Source organism: Centruroides sculpturatus, unplaced genomic scaffold, assembly GCF_000671375.1.
Source record: "Centruroides sculpturatus isolate CEXI.00-Female unplaced genomic scaffold, Cexi_2.0 scaffold28, whole genome shotgun sequence".
In the NCBI taxonomy this organism is placed as follows: domain Eukaryota; kingdom Metazoa; phylum Arthropoda; class Arachnida; order Scorpiones; family Buthidae; genus Centruroides; species Centruroides sculpturatus.
This window is the reverse complement of record NW_019384448.1, coordinates 121,508-138,157: the sequence shown is the minus strand read 5'-3', so window position 1 is coordinate 138,157 and position 16,650 is coordinate 121,508. Positions and strand designations below refer to the sequence as shown.

The following is a 16,650-nucleotide window of genomic DNA, read 5'->3' as shown; positions in this document are numbered from 1 at the left end:
GTATCCACAAGCACTCCAATAAATAAATAGAATTGAAACGACACTTTGAAATGTTTTCCCGATGAAAATGAAGAATAATAATAATAAGTTTCAATAAAAATGATAAAATGTAAATTGAATTTTATCATAACGAGTTTGCTTGAATTTCTTTTCTTCTGGGATCGCAGCAATGCGCGACGGGTAAGCTAGTTTATACATATGCGAATAAAACTTGTTTCAGAAATAACGTTCACGCTATAGCTACTTACTTTAAATTTTAAGAAGAAAGCAATTACATTATTTATACAATATTCATAAATAGTTAAGGTAATTATTTTTAATTAATTAAGCAATACAACATAATTTATTAACTCTCTTTCTTTCTTTCTTCTTCTTCGATGGTGTTTATATGGAGATTTTAGCTCAATGTAGGCTCTTTCTCCGAGTAGACTTGTGTATGATCGCTAGGCGACCGAATAGCCGGCTGTATCGAACAGCCATACGTACGCGCGGGAAATAAATGCCTTCCGGGAGGACTTTCATATTCAGTCGTTATAGGCAAGGAGAAAACCCGGAAAACTCCAAGCAGCCAGCCTGTCCGACCGTGGTGCGAACCCACGACGAACCTCCCAGTCTTTAGGGTCTGGTCACCACTACGATGAGCGGCAACGGAAACCACTCGCCCACTGGTGGGGGCATTAACTCTCTTTCTAATTGCTCGTGAAGTTAAATCATTCTTACACCAAAAGACGCCATGTTGTTTACACTTTCGTTACGTTCCTAACGGCAGCTCGAGATTGATCGATAACAACAGCTTAACTATTGCATGTGACTATCGGAACCGAAAACGAAACGTAAGACTCGGAATAGCATTATCACAGTTGATTAAATGCGATTCGCGTGGTTCCGATAGAAACTGGTTTTTATTGTATTCGTTAGTTTAACGATACTACTCAGAATAGGTCCCCTGGCCAGGCGGTGAGGGACGAGGCCCGACATATCCGGAACTGGCCACGGCGTTAATCAATTAATTGATAATATGGATATTCTAGTCCTTGCTCTTATTCTTGTCTAGATTTAGAATGCATCGGTGGCATAAAGGTTTGAGATGTAATGCATTCATTATCCAGAGGACTTATGAAGACTGGCGATGTATTCGTGCTAGGTGTGTAAGTTGAAAAATTTGGATCGATATCATCAATCTTTATCTGTTCTCACTGTTCGGGCTCAATTTGTGCAGTTGAATCGGAAGGTTATGGCCTAGAGTCGAAAGAAATCGAGTGAAATGCTCTTTGGCGCGTGGACTTTTGAAGCTCCTTACATTCCACTAATTCCAGTAACTTTCAGTTGATGTTCACTTTAGCGCACTTGCTTAACTTTCTAATGTGACTGTATCTCAGGGTTAAGGAGTAAAGGGATGCAACTTGTTTTGTTATAAACAGGGTTCCATAACCTATCTAATAATGTGTTATTTATCATTCTAATAGTTTCGAACTATTCAAAGTATGGCATGTTTTTGTTGCATTCGTAAACTCGAGGTTCTACGGGGAAAGACGTAGTTTTACGTCAAACTTTTTATGCTAAAAATCATGAGCTACAGTTTGAAAAAAATTGTAGATCCATAAATTTTCACTGTCGTCTGACTGTCTTTCCTTAACTCTTATTGTTTGAAGTTCTTCATTTCGGCGTCATACTCGATTTAGTAACAATTTCAAAAACGAATAAACAATGACGCTAAACCGAGGTGTGACTGTACTTTTATTTTTCGTTCAGATCCTTAATAATTCATTTAGATTTTTATACTTTCTCCACAATTTATTCGAGTAAATATCAAATGCTAGCAGTCGATGATAAAACGACGAAACCATCACCATTATATGGATTACATGCGGAATTATAGTATAGAATTGAACTTTATTATAAGTAAATCAGATGAAATTAAACAGGTAAAAAGGACAATAGATCTAAATAATAATTCTAAGTTTTTGAGTTATAAACATATTTATTCTATAGAAATACATTTCAATATGTTTTATAGATGCAGATGAAACTCCCGAAAACATATTGGATGCCATTTTGAATTCAGGAGAAGCGTCGTCATGTAAATAAACATTATCCTAAACTAATGATAATAGTGAAGTGTTTTTATATGAAAAGCGGGGATTCCGGGATAACCCCGTTCCATATTCAGGATGGAAAATAATTCGGAAAAAACCCGTGTAATCTTTCCTTGAGAATCCCGATACCAGTTAGGATAAATTCAATTCACTAATATTATTCTGACGAGAGAGAGAGAGAGAGTTTACATATTTAAGATAAATATAATACCCCAATTTCGGTTCCTTATTTTCTTCTCAATCGTTGGCCGGGTTTGCCGCAGTTTCTGCATTTGGATGGAAACTCTTTCGGTTTGGACACGAATGTTCTTTAGAGTTCTGTTTCCCAATTTCATCATTGGGCGTTTGTGTTTGGCCCTATTTATAGGTTTTCGTGTGCCCAATAATTAGGGACGATTCTAGTCACCTGAGGAGAGAAGAGTTGATCAAAGTCTACATCTCTCCTCAAGAACTTCCTTTGAAAAGTCCCTATGTGACTCATACTGCAAACAAAAGGATAAAAGTTTAAAGTAGTTTAATTTTAAAGTTTAAGTTTATCAATTGAAACAGAAAGTATCGGCCCCAGATTCTTACATTTATAATAACTTTTTTGGTTTTTTAACCGGTGCTTCGTTGTGTTAAACGAGTGAATCTTTTGTATGTACAGTATTTTAAAATATTAACCCGTTTTAAATTTACGAACGTAACAATTGAATAACAAGGAAATTATTTCTTTCAACATTTATTTACTCGTCATACATGATTCTGATATCGAGTAAATAATCTCCACTATCAGAGCTAACATCTTTCCATTCAACGAGAATTACAATTCTACACAAAATGTAAAAATTTGTCTACAATTGTAAATCCAGATGTAGGCTACGATAGCAAAGATTTTATTTTTGTGCGTGTTTTAAAAGCTAACAAAATAAAAAAAAGCATAAAATTATGTATATATTTTAATAAAATTTAAAAATTCGGTTACTAATATCTCGTTTTGTGTAAATATCCAACGGAATTTCACAGAGATAGAATCAAAACTAAACTGAACGTTTTATTACACAACAACGAAAAATCTTATATGCCACTTTTAAAATAAACTTTTTCTACAGCTGCACACTTGTGCCAATGTGCATACTATTTGTTAAAGTGGTCCTGGAAGCCATTTTGTTTTTGGTCACGTATTTAAAGACTGGTCTCTCCGACTTCTACCACTGCTACTAATTGGAACAAGTGACTAAATTTCGTGTTATTTTACGAAACAAAAGTCTAAGAAGTCAAGATCAGAGAAATGAGGATGTTGGATGCATTCTACATGTTCAGATATTTGTTCACCGTGACAGAGCACCTGTATACCTAGTCAACAAGTACGTGCAGAGACAATATAACTCGTACACCATTAATATTAACTAAATAAGCCAAACTGACTTGGCTTTACTCTTTCTTGATATACATTATATACGAAAAAATAAAATTTAAATAAATAAATCAAGAATTTGATTGTAAGCACACTTTGAAAATAAATAAAATTTAGTCAGTCATACAGAAAATCTACATCTTTCATACCGCATTGCGTTGAAAATTTGCATAATGAATAACATTAAGTAAGATGTATTATTTCCACGTTAAAAAGAAGTGTGGTGCGTGAAGACTAAGCTAGATTTTTCACGTATAAGCCATTATTTTATTAATAATTTATTAATTAATGTAGCCTGTAATTATATATACACATAAAAATAATTTCGATATCAATAATAATATATAATTTATTTCTATTATCTTTTAAAATTTCTGATGAATGTAGGCCTGTAAAGTTGGTTATTTAGTTAGTTACGTGTATACGAGTGTCGTAGTTACACCGTGCTACGCACGCCAATGATATGTCTTATCAATTACATAGGAACTTCACGTGCATAGTACGGTACATATCACGTCACGTAACTAAAAATGATTGTTGCTCAATATCTGTCACGTAACGAATGCTTAAATTCGGTTCTATAGAAAACAAAACATAATAAAATTATAGATTTTAAACGTTATAAAAAAATACACTATTAAATTTTTTGCTATTTTCTCTCCAGCTTTAAATATAATCATTATATCTGCGTTTAATTATCCATTATGTAAATACACGTTTATGTCAATAGTTTCCAATTTTTCTTGGAAAACTGTTTTTAAATTAAAGTTTATTGATAAAATATATTTTCATACATATATTTAAAAAAAAAAACCATTGAAATAACATTTTTTATAAACCATACGTAGTTAAAGGACAAGGGTTATTGAATGAAATGTCTATATTAGTGTCATTTCAATACGTATTTACCAAATAATTAATTATTTATTTTATTCGACTTCAAATTTATGAAATCGATTTGGAAGATTTCGTGTAAAATTTCATGAATTTTTTCGTTTCGAAACGAAAAGATTTGCTATAATATGCTTATTTTAACTAAAAGATTACTATAACTTTCTCATTGATTAATCTTTTTTAAATTTTTTTAAAATAAATTAGGAATAAAAATGAGTAATTATTTATCGTGCAGTCGTCACAATGCCAAGCTGCAAATCTTCAATTTTTCAAATTAAAATCATTTTAATTTTAAAAATTACGTGACTTCCGGTCGTATATAGTTAATCGAGACCATACCTCTAAACTTTCCATATCTGGTCTCACTTTTTATCTATTTAACTCCGTTCTCGAGATTAAGGAAGGACGGACATCAGGCGAAGGACAGTGGGAATTTATAGGTCTACAATTTTTTCAAATTGCAGCTCGATAATTTACACACATTTATGATTTTTAATTATGGCATTCGAAATTTAGAATATCTGCATCAATAGAAAAAAAAATCACTCAAAGAGCGGGTAGATGTTCTCTTGATGCAGATATTTAGAATTTTACTTACTCTATTCTAAAATTACGATTATCGTAATTAAAAATAAAACAAAAACTGTGGGAAGGAGTAAAATAAATTTAAAATTCCATTAAATTCCAAATCTATGAGCTTAATTCGAACTATTATCCTTCATAAGATCGTTAATGCTTAATTTGTTTATCTGGAAATCCCGGTCTTATAAATTTGATCTCTATTCTCCGAGGCTAACAGATAATATCTCACGTCATGTCAACATATTTATTATCAAATAATCGTGAGCGAGCGACAGTTTGTTACTAGAATCTTGCTTTTATGTACAGAATTTTGTTAACATGATTTTTGTATTAGAAATCCCATGTACAGTACAGTACATAAAACAAAAATAATTAAAATACAATATTTTATTTAAATGGGAAAAAATTTTTTTCCACATTTTTTTAATTAAACAAGATGTGGAAAATCATTAATTTATTATTATTATTATGTTGTGAATGTCAGGCTCGGCTGATACCGGTGCCAAGTGCTATACCGAACTAGTCAAGGCATAGTGTAACATTAAGTTGTGTTATTGGTGTATGTGTCAACATATAGAAACTTCCTCACAATGTGACTTGTGTTCAATATTGCAGCTTTCTGTAGTGCCGTGTATATGTTTTTTTTAAGGTTGAACACTTCTAGACTCTTGTGTAGTGTATGTGGTATGACACCAGTAGAAGAGAGGACAACAGGTACAGTACAATAAATACCTTATCCATTCTCCACATCTGTCTTATTTCTTGAGCGAGTGGAGTGTAGTTGTTGATTTTTTCGGTGTGAGCAATTTTTACGTTATGAGAGTTTGTAACATAGATATATACACTAAAACTGCTTAGGCGACCGACTGCATTCGACGGGCACCTGTCAAAACGGGCAAAAATTTCTGGCACGGAATAGTTTATCCATAGAGTCTTCGTATAAGTTACCTGTATTAAACGATCATCTGTGAAACGCGACCGCGGGCATCGATTTTTGGTCCGAAACAACATACAACACCTGTAATAAGCGACCACTTTCGCGAATGTATCTGGTCTAAACTATTGTAAGAACCCATCTCAACAACGTTTCCACCTCCTAATATAATGAATTAGTCTAAACTCTCGTTCGAACCCATCCCGGGCACTTCTCCCACCCTTGAAATTAGGTGCAGGTGTTAATAAATTAGTCTAGCAACAAAGGAAATTCATTTCAGTTTGTTGGAAAATGTCCGAAATGCAAAGTGCTGTCGTTAGAAGATCGTATTAAAGTTATCACAACAGCAATTAGCGGCGAAGTTTAACTGTGGGAAAACAAAATTTATTTTACCCTAGACCTACAGTATTTTCCTTGGGGGTGTAAAATATTGTACACGATACAATTAATCGGCTGATCTCATCGTTTGATAAAATCTATTTTTATTTATTTATTTTGAAGCTCATATACAGTACACGTGCGATAAATAGTTTCTGTATCAACCTACCTTATTTCCACGATATTTTTAGAAAAATAATATCCAAGTAATTTTCGCAGGCAAAATATTCAAAAAACAATAAACGCATTAATGCAAAAATCAGTTTTACTTCCTTTTTCGATTCCGCGATTGTAATGAAATCGTATAATGAGAAAAAATAATAAAATCGTTTTATTATTAATTAATAATTTTTCTTATTGTACTTAATTAATTAAGAAAATATTAAATATTTAAAAAATACAGTATTTTTAAATTTAAAATAAGATTAAACTAACGAAAACCAAAAGCAAAGTGATGGAGAGATAGGACGCGCTTGTATATCGATGACGTAATACACGTAACTGAGGAGCGAACGAAAAGAACCGAGTCGAATTAATTAAATCGGAAAAAAGAAAGTGTGCATTATAATCAAGAAAATGCGAGTATTGTATTAATCTTTATTGGTGTTAAATCTGTCTTATAATATCATGACGACTCCTGTAAATCAGGTTATCCGATAAGAATAAAATACAATACCAATATAGCCCTATCGTTGAAAAAATTCGCTTATTTTTGCTAACCTCGCGTTTTGCTTAGTAGAAATGGCTAAAAAGTGCGCAAAATACGTACGGAAATACGGTATTAAAACACTACCTGTATTGGACGACCACCTGTCTAAAAGACCACTTTTTGAAGGAACTGTGGGTGATCGCCATAGACAGGTTTTACTGTATTATATAAGCGATCTTGCTGCATTTATCGATGAGAGTGATGCTAGGTCTATTGTAATAAATTGTTTTATGACCCTGTCGTAGTATGTCTGTGTGTGTCATTTTCTAAAACTACCTGTGGAATATATTTGTAGTGTGGAACCTGAGTGTTTAATCATCTGAAGTCGAGTGAAGTAATATACAAACACATCTTGGTATATTATACTTGCTATTTGATTATGCTTATGTAAATAGTCTGTTTGTACTAAGCGCTTGAAACCGGAAGTTATATGTTGTATTATTTCTGGCAGAATCTGGCATTTTCTTCAAGAGACATTTGTTATTGATGTATTTTTTGGGATGTTTTTTCTATAGTTTTTAATGTTTATGACCTGATCTTTAATGGCAACCATAAACTCCTCAGTCTCTCAAAATAGCCCTAGTCAGCCAGTAGTTTGACGCAGTTTTGTCAAATTATTTTTATTTTATTTTATTTACACAAGAGTATCTTAATAAAGGTATCAGCAATGATGAATATCTTTGCTTGTTTGATCTTTATATCGTATTCTACAATTTCTACAATACGATTCTTACGAATTTCTTGAATTATATACTGCTATCTTACTTAACTTTATCATGTAATAATTATATAAAAATTTTATTCTTGCTCTTTATTTTTTATTCTTTATTTTTATTCGAGAATTTTCGATAATAAGAAAGAAAAGAAAAAAAACATTAAATTTTTAACGTTTAAAACCAAGAAAATAGCATAAATGAAACCTCACTTAGATACTGTAAATATTTTAATCATTATTAAATTTTGTCGAAAAAACTTAATAATTTTGTATACGTCTTTCGGAATTAGCACAAAGTCGAGAACAAATCACACAGGAACATCAACATCCCTTCTTTTGATGGAAAAAGTAGGTTTATTTCTGTAATTTAAAAAGGACTTTATGCCCCTCTTCAGTCCTTTCTAAATTATTTTATAAAATATATCGTCAAAAAACTATGTAAGAAATTACAAAACATATTAAATTATATTTAACATACGCGTACAAAAAATATTTTTCTAAAAAATATAATTACTGTACCTAAAAATTATTATAGTGACAGCTGGAATAAAATTATTAAAACCATGGGATAAAATAAGTAATACTGAAATATATATTTAAAAAATAAGTAAGTAAATAAATAAACAAACATAATAAAATGTTGTAAAAAATGATAATAGGATAAACCTGCAAAAATAAATATATTTTCGTTAAAATATATAAAAAAATCGACTGAAAAAAGGTAGTAAAACATAAAAACCTTAAAAGTAATCAAAACTCGTTAAAAATAAGGTGTAAAAGCATTCATTGTTATTCGAATTTTTAACATTCTACCCGTTTCAGCTACGTAATAGTATTTTGACACGTACAGTACAGTACAAGTAAAACTCTAACAAAATTATTATTTAACAAAACATCTATTTTACTATTAATTTGTTCTTTGATTTTAAAGAAATTTTTGATTTTGTCATTCAGTGTGGAGCTAGAATAATATTATATGGTGTTAATATTTTTTGGATGTTTTCAAAAATCTAGTTTTCTATAAATTATTTATGTTTTAGGTATGAGTTTTTTATTGTGTGGTTATGTAGCCATTTTTAAAAAATTTTTTGGAGTAGTTATTTAATTGAAAGATGTAGTATATATGCTCGATTTCTATGTTTTGGTCTGCTTTATCACTTGTACGTAATTTAATTTTGTTCATATACATATTGAATATGTTTATGTTAATATACATAGGTGTGCCGGAGTAAAAATTGATTACTTTTCCGACGTCACATCGTTTGCTGTATTTTTAAAAAGAGATAAAATTATCATATATTTGTACAGTAATATTTACAAAAATTTAACTTGCCACCATTTTCATTTTCTATTTCAAAGCTTATATTGTTCTGGATATTATTAGTTAAATAATATATTTAGTGATATTTTACATATTAAAAAAATAGCATAAAATGCATTTATATTTATTATTTTAAAGCTATTTAAAGGAAATGTGAATTACCATTAAATGAAAATATGTGTTTTATGATTTATATTGAATTTATATAATTCATCCTTTGTTGTGGGCACTCAATAAATGTAGGACAATATAAAGTAGACAATAATAGTGTAATGCAGACATAAATCTATAAAATTTTTATTTGGTTAATGTTTATTTTTAAAAGTTTTATATGGAAGAAGAAAGATTCTTTCAATATAAAAATTTAATTTTCTGCTATTGAAATTTTGAAGTACTGCGATAATATACTATTTATAATGGGATATTTAAAATTTATTCGAGCTTCTATGGAAGTTTAATTCATATATATTATTTATCTTACTCGTCTACAATATTTCCATGAGCAGAGTCATCCGCAGAAGGAGGCAAACTGGACACTTTGCCACTCATGGAATCGAGCGAAACATTCCACAAATTATAATCGTATAAGTGACTGATACGTAACCTCACGTCAGGTACGCCTGTACATTGGGAACTTGGGGCACCTACTCCTTTTTCGTCTCGATTGACCTTTTCCTAATCACCAAAGGAACCCCCAAACATCAGAAAATTCGTGACTTCTAGCCTATTCTGCAAATGTAAAAGAAACTAATGAACGATATTTGTCCATTGACCCATGCAACTTCGTCATACGTTGACCAAAACTCCATTCCTTGTTTTCAAGGCCAAGTTAGCCCGAATGCAATCAGCGCCACTTTGCGGGAGCGCCGATCCGACGTTGAATCATAGGACTTGAAGCTCTTTGCTTAATGTACCATATTCATTTTTTATAGCTTGTGTCCCCTCTTTTTCATAGTGTGCGGGCGCCGCTGCCTTACACCCTCGTCCACTGGAGGCTTTGAAGCATGTATTCTATAATCTACTTGTGGAAAAAACAATAATTAAATAAAAATGTATTGAATTAATTATCTCCGAGCTTTGCCTTCCTGAAAAACTTTCTGCCGATGTCCATGTACATGAAAGTCAAATCTGAATTAATAAATCGTTAAACATGTAATTTATTTGCATCCTTTGGTTTATTGACACACTTACTAGATTGCAATTTGTTACTCTGTCATAGATTTCCACATTTATATTGTATTCAATCTTTCACAATTTTGCAATTATAAGCTGTAAATTAACGTATAGTTAATTAATTTTTCAGGCTAATTTAAAACTGATTTATCGAAATAATATTCTCTAAGCATTTAGAAGATTCCCTTCTTTCTGAATAATTTATATAATCGTTATTAATCGCTTCTTTTTAATTTATTTCCTTCACATTTATTATCCGTGATTACTTCATTAAATTTTATGAGTGATAAATAGGCCTATATATCAATGACAACTGATGAAAAAATTTATTATCCTAATTTCTATTATAGAAACTAGGCTATAGAAATTTATAAATTTTAATTCAAAATAAAGTATTGAGTAATATACAAGTAAAGTATAGAGTATACAGTATATATAAAGTATTTAATTCAACATTTCGTAATGCTTAATACTTAATCGTTTTATTAGTTTTGAAAAAATTGAGAGATTTTTCATTTTTCTTTAATTTTTAAAATAAATTAAAGCAATCACACAGTATAGGATACTGTACAAAGTATTAAAAAATCTATCTATAAGCATACCTTATAAATATAATATTTTATAAGTAGTCTATATAAGAAATATGTCATCAAGAGTAGAATATAGCAACAGGCTATAGAGGCACTACATAGGCACCTACAAGCTAAAGAGGAGTTTGTCAAAAGAAACTCGAAGCACATTTTTAGAATAAAGATACGAATATAATCCAAAGTTTAACACCCAACTGTGAACTTCAGCTGAAGAAAGGATAAGACAGTATTTAAATATATCTCGGAAGATACGCTCGTACTTTAGAAAAACAAGAAAATACTGAAGAAAGACTTGTAGTTTAAACCATTATAATATAATAAATTAGAGAGAATTCACATAAACTTTATATTTGCTACTTCATCATATGGTAAAAGTTAGATTTCCCCAAAGATAATAATAAATTAGTCTAACGAAAGTAATTTCAAAGTAATACAAATAGTATATATTGAAGTCATCTGTAATTTTATATATGATATGATTCAGGCAAGCTCAATTGCACAATTAAAAACATCAAAAAATAGCATTATGACTTAGAAGATTGCGAAGAAAACTTACTGTTATACGTGTACCATGCTCAGAATGCTTTGTATTTTAAATAGGAAATACTTTTCATTGTTCTAATTTCTGTGTACATAATCAAAAATTGATGAAATAACTTGTTTTTGAAACTTACTTGTATTAAATAGAGACTATTCGAATCTTGTCCTGTGTCAAACTATGGTTAAAAGTAATCTGACGTTTACGGAAGAGTTAAGGCAATGCCCTATCAGTATCTTCAATATTATGGGAGTATTTCATTAATTGATAGAATATAAGAATAGAGCAATACTTCCACGACTGAATAGTTACGGTGGATCCACTCTAATTTTTGTGATATAAGTTACATAATCAATCAATTCTTGATTCGATTTGCTAATTATAAGAAAATGTATTATGAAAGTTGGTCTTTTACCAGTTTTATTTTCATTATTACCATTGTAATAAATAATTTAAATTTTTGAATTTTTTCCCCTCTCTAATGCCATAATCCAATAATTATCGAATACAGGAGGGGTACAAAAGTTTGGTGTTTATTATTATTATTTTGTATCCCTGATTTAATTTATGCATAAAAATAAATGTTTTTTTTTCTTTTATATTATTTTCATCATAATAATTGTACATCTACTTTTGCACCCCCCTCTGTACAGTACATTATCATATAAATAATGTAGTTTGCCTTAAACGTTTTAGCATTGCTTTATTTAATGATAACAATTAGACCCACTTTTAAATCAATATGATGACATCACTGAGAAAAACCCATTTGAAAATTATCTAGAAGAATGTCAAATCGAAATAAATAATCGATTAATCGATTTATTTGTTTCAATTAATGACATTCTAGATTCAATTTATATCTTGGAATTTGGATTGTTTAAACTTAACTGTAATGGGGAAATTACCTTTAGATCAATAAAGGTATAAAAATGGAAATTGTAACCTTTAATGGAAGGATTTGCTTTTAGAATTAAATTTTTTATTGTAAGATTTTTATCACTGTTAATATTAATCATTATTTTAATTAATAGAAAATAGAATAAATTAATATTAAAATTATAAAAGTTGATTTAAAAAGTAAATTTATTAGATGATATTTATGTATAAAAAATATTCTAGATTTTAATATTTTAAATATTTAAAAAATACTTTAAACGTCGAAGTTTATGTATATTAGATTTTCAGTTTAAATTTATTGAATTAAATTTTTGTTTAATTATCTACTACATCTAGTTATAATAAACTTTAAATAAAATTAGTTTATATATATATACATATATATTATAAAAAATTCGTGCGTGTCAGCANATCAGTTTTTTTCTCCCATTGTTAAAACATTTTTGTAACTTCTATTAAATTTAATGTATGGGATGGAAAGATTCGCTTGTAAATGCTTTTGACCTAGGTAATGCTCGGAAACTATAAATTCTTTGACCTATTATTGATAATTAGACTTAAATTGGTAACTTACCTGAACTGTATGTCAGGTGTTCCCTATCGAAGTTAGTCTGCGGAACAAAACGTTTGTTTAATTTCTGTTGCTAGGATACGGAACAGTAAGTAATCCCCCATTGGCGTTATAGAAACGATTTTTTGAATCTACTACCTATTTTCCAATAATATATACCGTATATACTGTTAAAAATCTTAATTTTAAGTAGCGTAAACCTCATCTTGATTTTTATTTATCTGATTAAAATGTTTGAATGTAAACAATGGAGTTTTTTTTTTTTCTTTAACAGCTAAACTTTTCTGATATAAATACTTTCGCTATACATTTAACAAATACTCGTATCACATAAAAGTAAGCAATAAAAGTATATAATAATAACATGCACTAAATGAATATCCGGTTGAACTTACGAATAATTGTTCTGTGACGTTAATAAGAATATAAACATAATAAAAATTATTATATAAAGAAAAAGCTGTTATATATGTATCTTTTCCGTTTACCTGTTAATTAGTCTAAAATGTACATGTAAAACAGTTATGCAATTCTCATGCAAATTAGTATATAAATCGAAATGATATAAAGCAAAATTAGTGTTAAATTCTTAAATATCATAAGTCAAAATATCTGTGCAAAGAAGCGTGTCGTTATAAATAACTATATTGATGCTGTAGGTATAAACTTTCAATCTATAAATTATATTAATAAATATTTTATGGTTAAGTCTGTTGTAAAATGAAAAATTTAAAAACAGAGAAAAATATTATATCTTGCATAATGTATCCTGCTTATTATTAAAATATTTTACGAACAATTTCTACTTTTCTAGTAATTAATATCCTGTTAGAAAGTAATATTTAAACAAAAATAAAATAAAAAAATGTATTTCTACTCATAACTTTTAAATTAAAATATGAATTCTGTTAATATTTATCATTTCGGTCTCAATAATAACAATATTTGGTCGTTAACCATTTCTATACAAATACTTTTATGTATTAAAACATTCAAATACAGATTACAATTCAAATACAAACTTAATTCGTTCGTAAAAGTTGTTCGGAAATCGATTTGTTCTCACACCGAAACAAATTTTCCCGTAAGAAACAATGTAAAATGGATTAATCCTGTTCCCGACTCCTAAAACGAAGTCTTCTTTTTTAACGTTTTTAGCTGTATTTCATGCGTGTAATGCCTAAAAATGCAATATATTATTATCTATATCTGTATCCATTATATACAGGGTGTTCGGAAATTCCCGTTACAAACTTCTAGGACTTGTAGAGGGAAGTGAGTACATAATATTTTGATTAGGAACCCATGTCCGGAAACGTACCGTTTCCGTTGTACGACGGTTTCAATTCAGATGTTTAACTCTTCCACTTCTCTGAGGGAAAGAGAAAAGTCTCAGAGTAACTTTTATGTAAGTGATAAATGGATGTTTCGTTATGTTTCCTTTCGAATAGTTACCTAATAATTGCACTTCGTTACGGCTAATTCAAATTCCTCAAGCAGAAGTGGAAGAATTAAACATCTAAATTGAAACCGTCATAAAACGGAAACGGTACGTTTCCGGACATGGGTTTAGTGAAGATCTTATTGCCGTTCCTTCCCAACTCCGTCTCGTTGAGTTGGTTTCCTGTGTATCACGACTCGATGTAGTGAATCAGATTCGTTGGAAAGTACACCTCCACACTCAAATTGAATATATTTACAGTTTATTTACAGTTGTAGAAAGTACAAGTTAGAAACATAGCAAATGTACAGGATAACCATGCGTGGTGAATTCACGTGCCAGATTGGCGTCTGGGAACTAATAACCTTTGGAGAGACCTCAGTCAGCTTGTGGAGTCGGCTCAACTGCACGGTCTGTCCGGTCTCGACACTAACCCGTCTCTGAGAAGATTAACAGAGGAGAACACTCTCTTTACGCTCAGCGGGCTTCCCAAGTGTCTGAGACAACCGTGTATCAGTCTCTTGCCCTTCCCTCCCCTCTCTCGTTCGCCCCGCAATTTAAGGGATTTTGGAACGGGGACTTCCGACCAATCACAACCCTTTTTTGTCCGAACAGCTTATACTCGGGTCCGCCGTCATCCGACGAGAGTGAAGCTTACACAAACGTCCACCACTTGTTTACGTTCGTTTGTTTACCATATGGCAACTGTACTACCGTCTGACTGCAGGTGGGTCCAATTAGCAAAAGCGGCGCTTCCTTTGTTTACCTTTGTTTACAAGTCAATACTTTACAAGTGGTATTACCCGACCGCACGTGGGTCCAATTGACAAGGTCGCGCCTCTTTTGTCCCCACTCTGCTAAAAAGTCACTACTTTACAGGTTCCTAATCAAAATATTCTGTACTCACTCCCCTCTACAAGTCCTAGAAGTTTGTAACGGGAATTTTCGAACACCCTGTATATATAAAGCAAAATGTGCGGTCACAGCCATCTTTATAAAAAAGTACTATAAGTAAAAACGCGACTTTGCCTAGATGAAATGTAACCAAATCAATGAATACAGGCAACAAGTACTTTATCCACACATTCTCAAATATTATGTTTCAATTGATTGGGCTGCAATTTGAAAAATTTGTAGATCAATAAATTCCCACTGTCGTCTGACTGTCTTTCCCTAATCTCGAGAATGGAGTTAGATAGTTGAAAGTCGAGACCAAATATGGAAACTGTAGGAGTACGAGGCCCAGGTTAACTACATATGAACCTCTGTTTTGCATCAGAAGTCACGTTATTTAAAACTCAAAATTTTTCTCCCAAAGAAGCTAGATAGACGACCGGCACGACTCAATTGCTAACGGGAAAAGTATGATATACAGGGGCAAGCCACTACTAATTTGAGGTGGAGAGCATATGTTTTAAATAAAATAAATTAAAATTATGATTAAAAATTGCAGCCCGGCATTGTGACGATGCCACAATAAATAATTGCTCGTTTTGATTTAAATTTTAATTAATTAATTAATTAATTTTGATTTTAGTTTCAGTTTCGGTGTAAAAACCAGAGTTTTTTAATTATTATTTTATTATTTTTAGTTTTAATTAACTAGGTAATCAACCTAGTATTAATAAATATTAAATTCATAAATTAATACATCAATTAAATGTTTGTTTTAATCTTGCACTCAACGCTGTATACAATGCTGTAATTTAAATTTTATCATCATCGTTATTTTATTTACAGGATAGCCGTTTTCTGTTTGCTGCTGTTTCTGTGATCTCATTACTATTTAAAGTACAGTATTGTACTTTACAGTACCGAACTTCTTAACGTAATAGAAGTTAATAACAAACGGAAAAATTTGTCCCTCAAAGATAAACTTGATCTTTTACAATTCGTGTGATTGAGTGTCTATTAAGACCATTGTGAATTGTTTTAAAATAATATTTCTTTTAAAAAATAATAGGTACAGAAACATCCAAAAAATTAATTTTACCTATTGACGAGGAAATCACAAATAACACTGCAAAAGATGTCAGGAGAAATGTCTTAAAAACTGATTGGCAATTAACAAGGAAATTCTAGTGTCTTCTATGATGACATAATCAGAAATATGCTAAATTGTTATCGAAGAAGAATCTAGAAAATTCATTTTCTTCAATTTCATCAGATAACACGAAAATAGTCTGGATCAATCACAAGCACTCCGTGGCTCGTGAGGTCCCAATATGCGATTCTCGAGGCTAATTTTATTTTCCTGTTTTCTGCTCCTTACTATTATCCAACCTCATTAAACCGATATTAGTGAAGAGGAATATTCAAATTAAACTTGACTAGTGAAAAGAGAAAAATAAACTAGTGGAGTATCCAGGATTTTGAGAATATGAGTAGTGCTCAAGGTAGGTTCGGGAGTAC

General features: G+C 30.7%; 1 protein-coding gene across 1 annotated transcript in view; it reads right to left on the bottom strand.

Annotated features, from left to right (window-relative positions):
- Positions 1–12,837, bottom strand: part of LOC111620457 (beta-1,3-galactosyltransferase 1-like) — a 19,750-nt gene extending 6,913 nt beyond the window's left edge. The window contains exon 1 of the mRNA XM_023362381.1: positions 12,801–12,837. The gene's annotated coding sequence lies outside the window, so the exon portion shown is untranslated. The remainder of the gene's footprint in view (positions 1–12,800) is intronic.
- Positions 12,838–16,650: the final 3,813 nt, after the last annotated feature.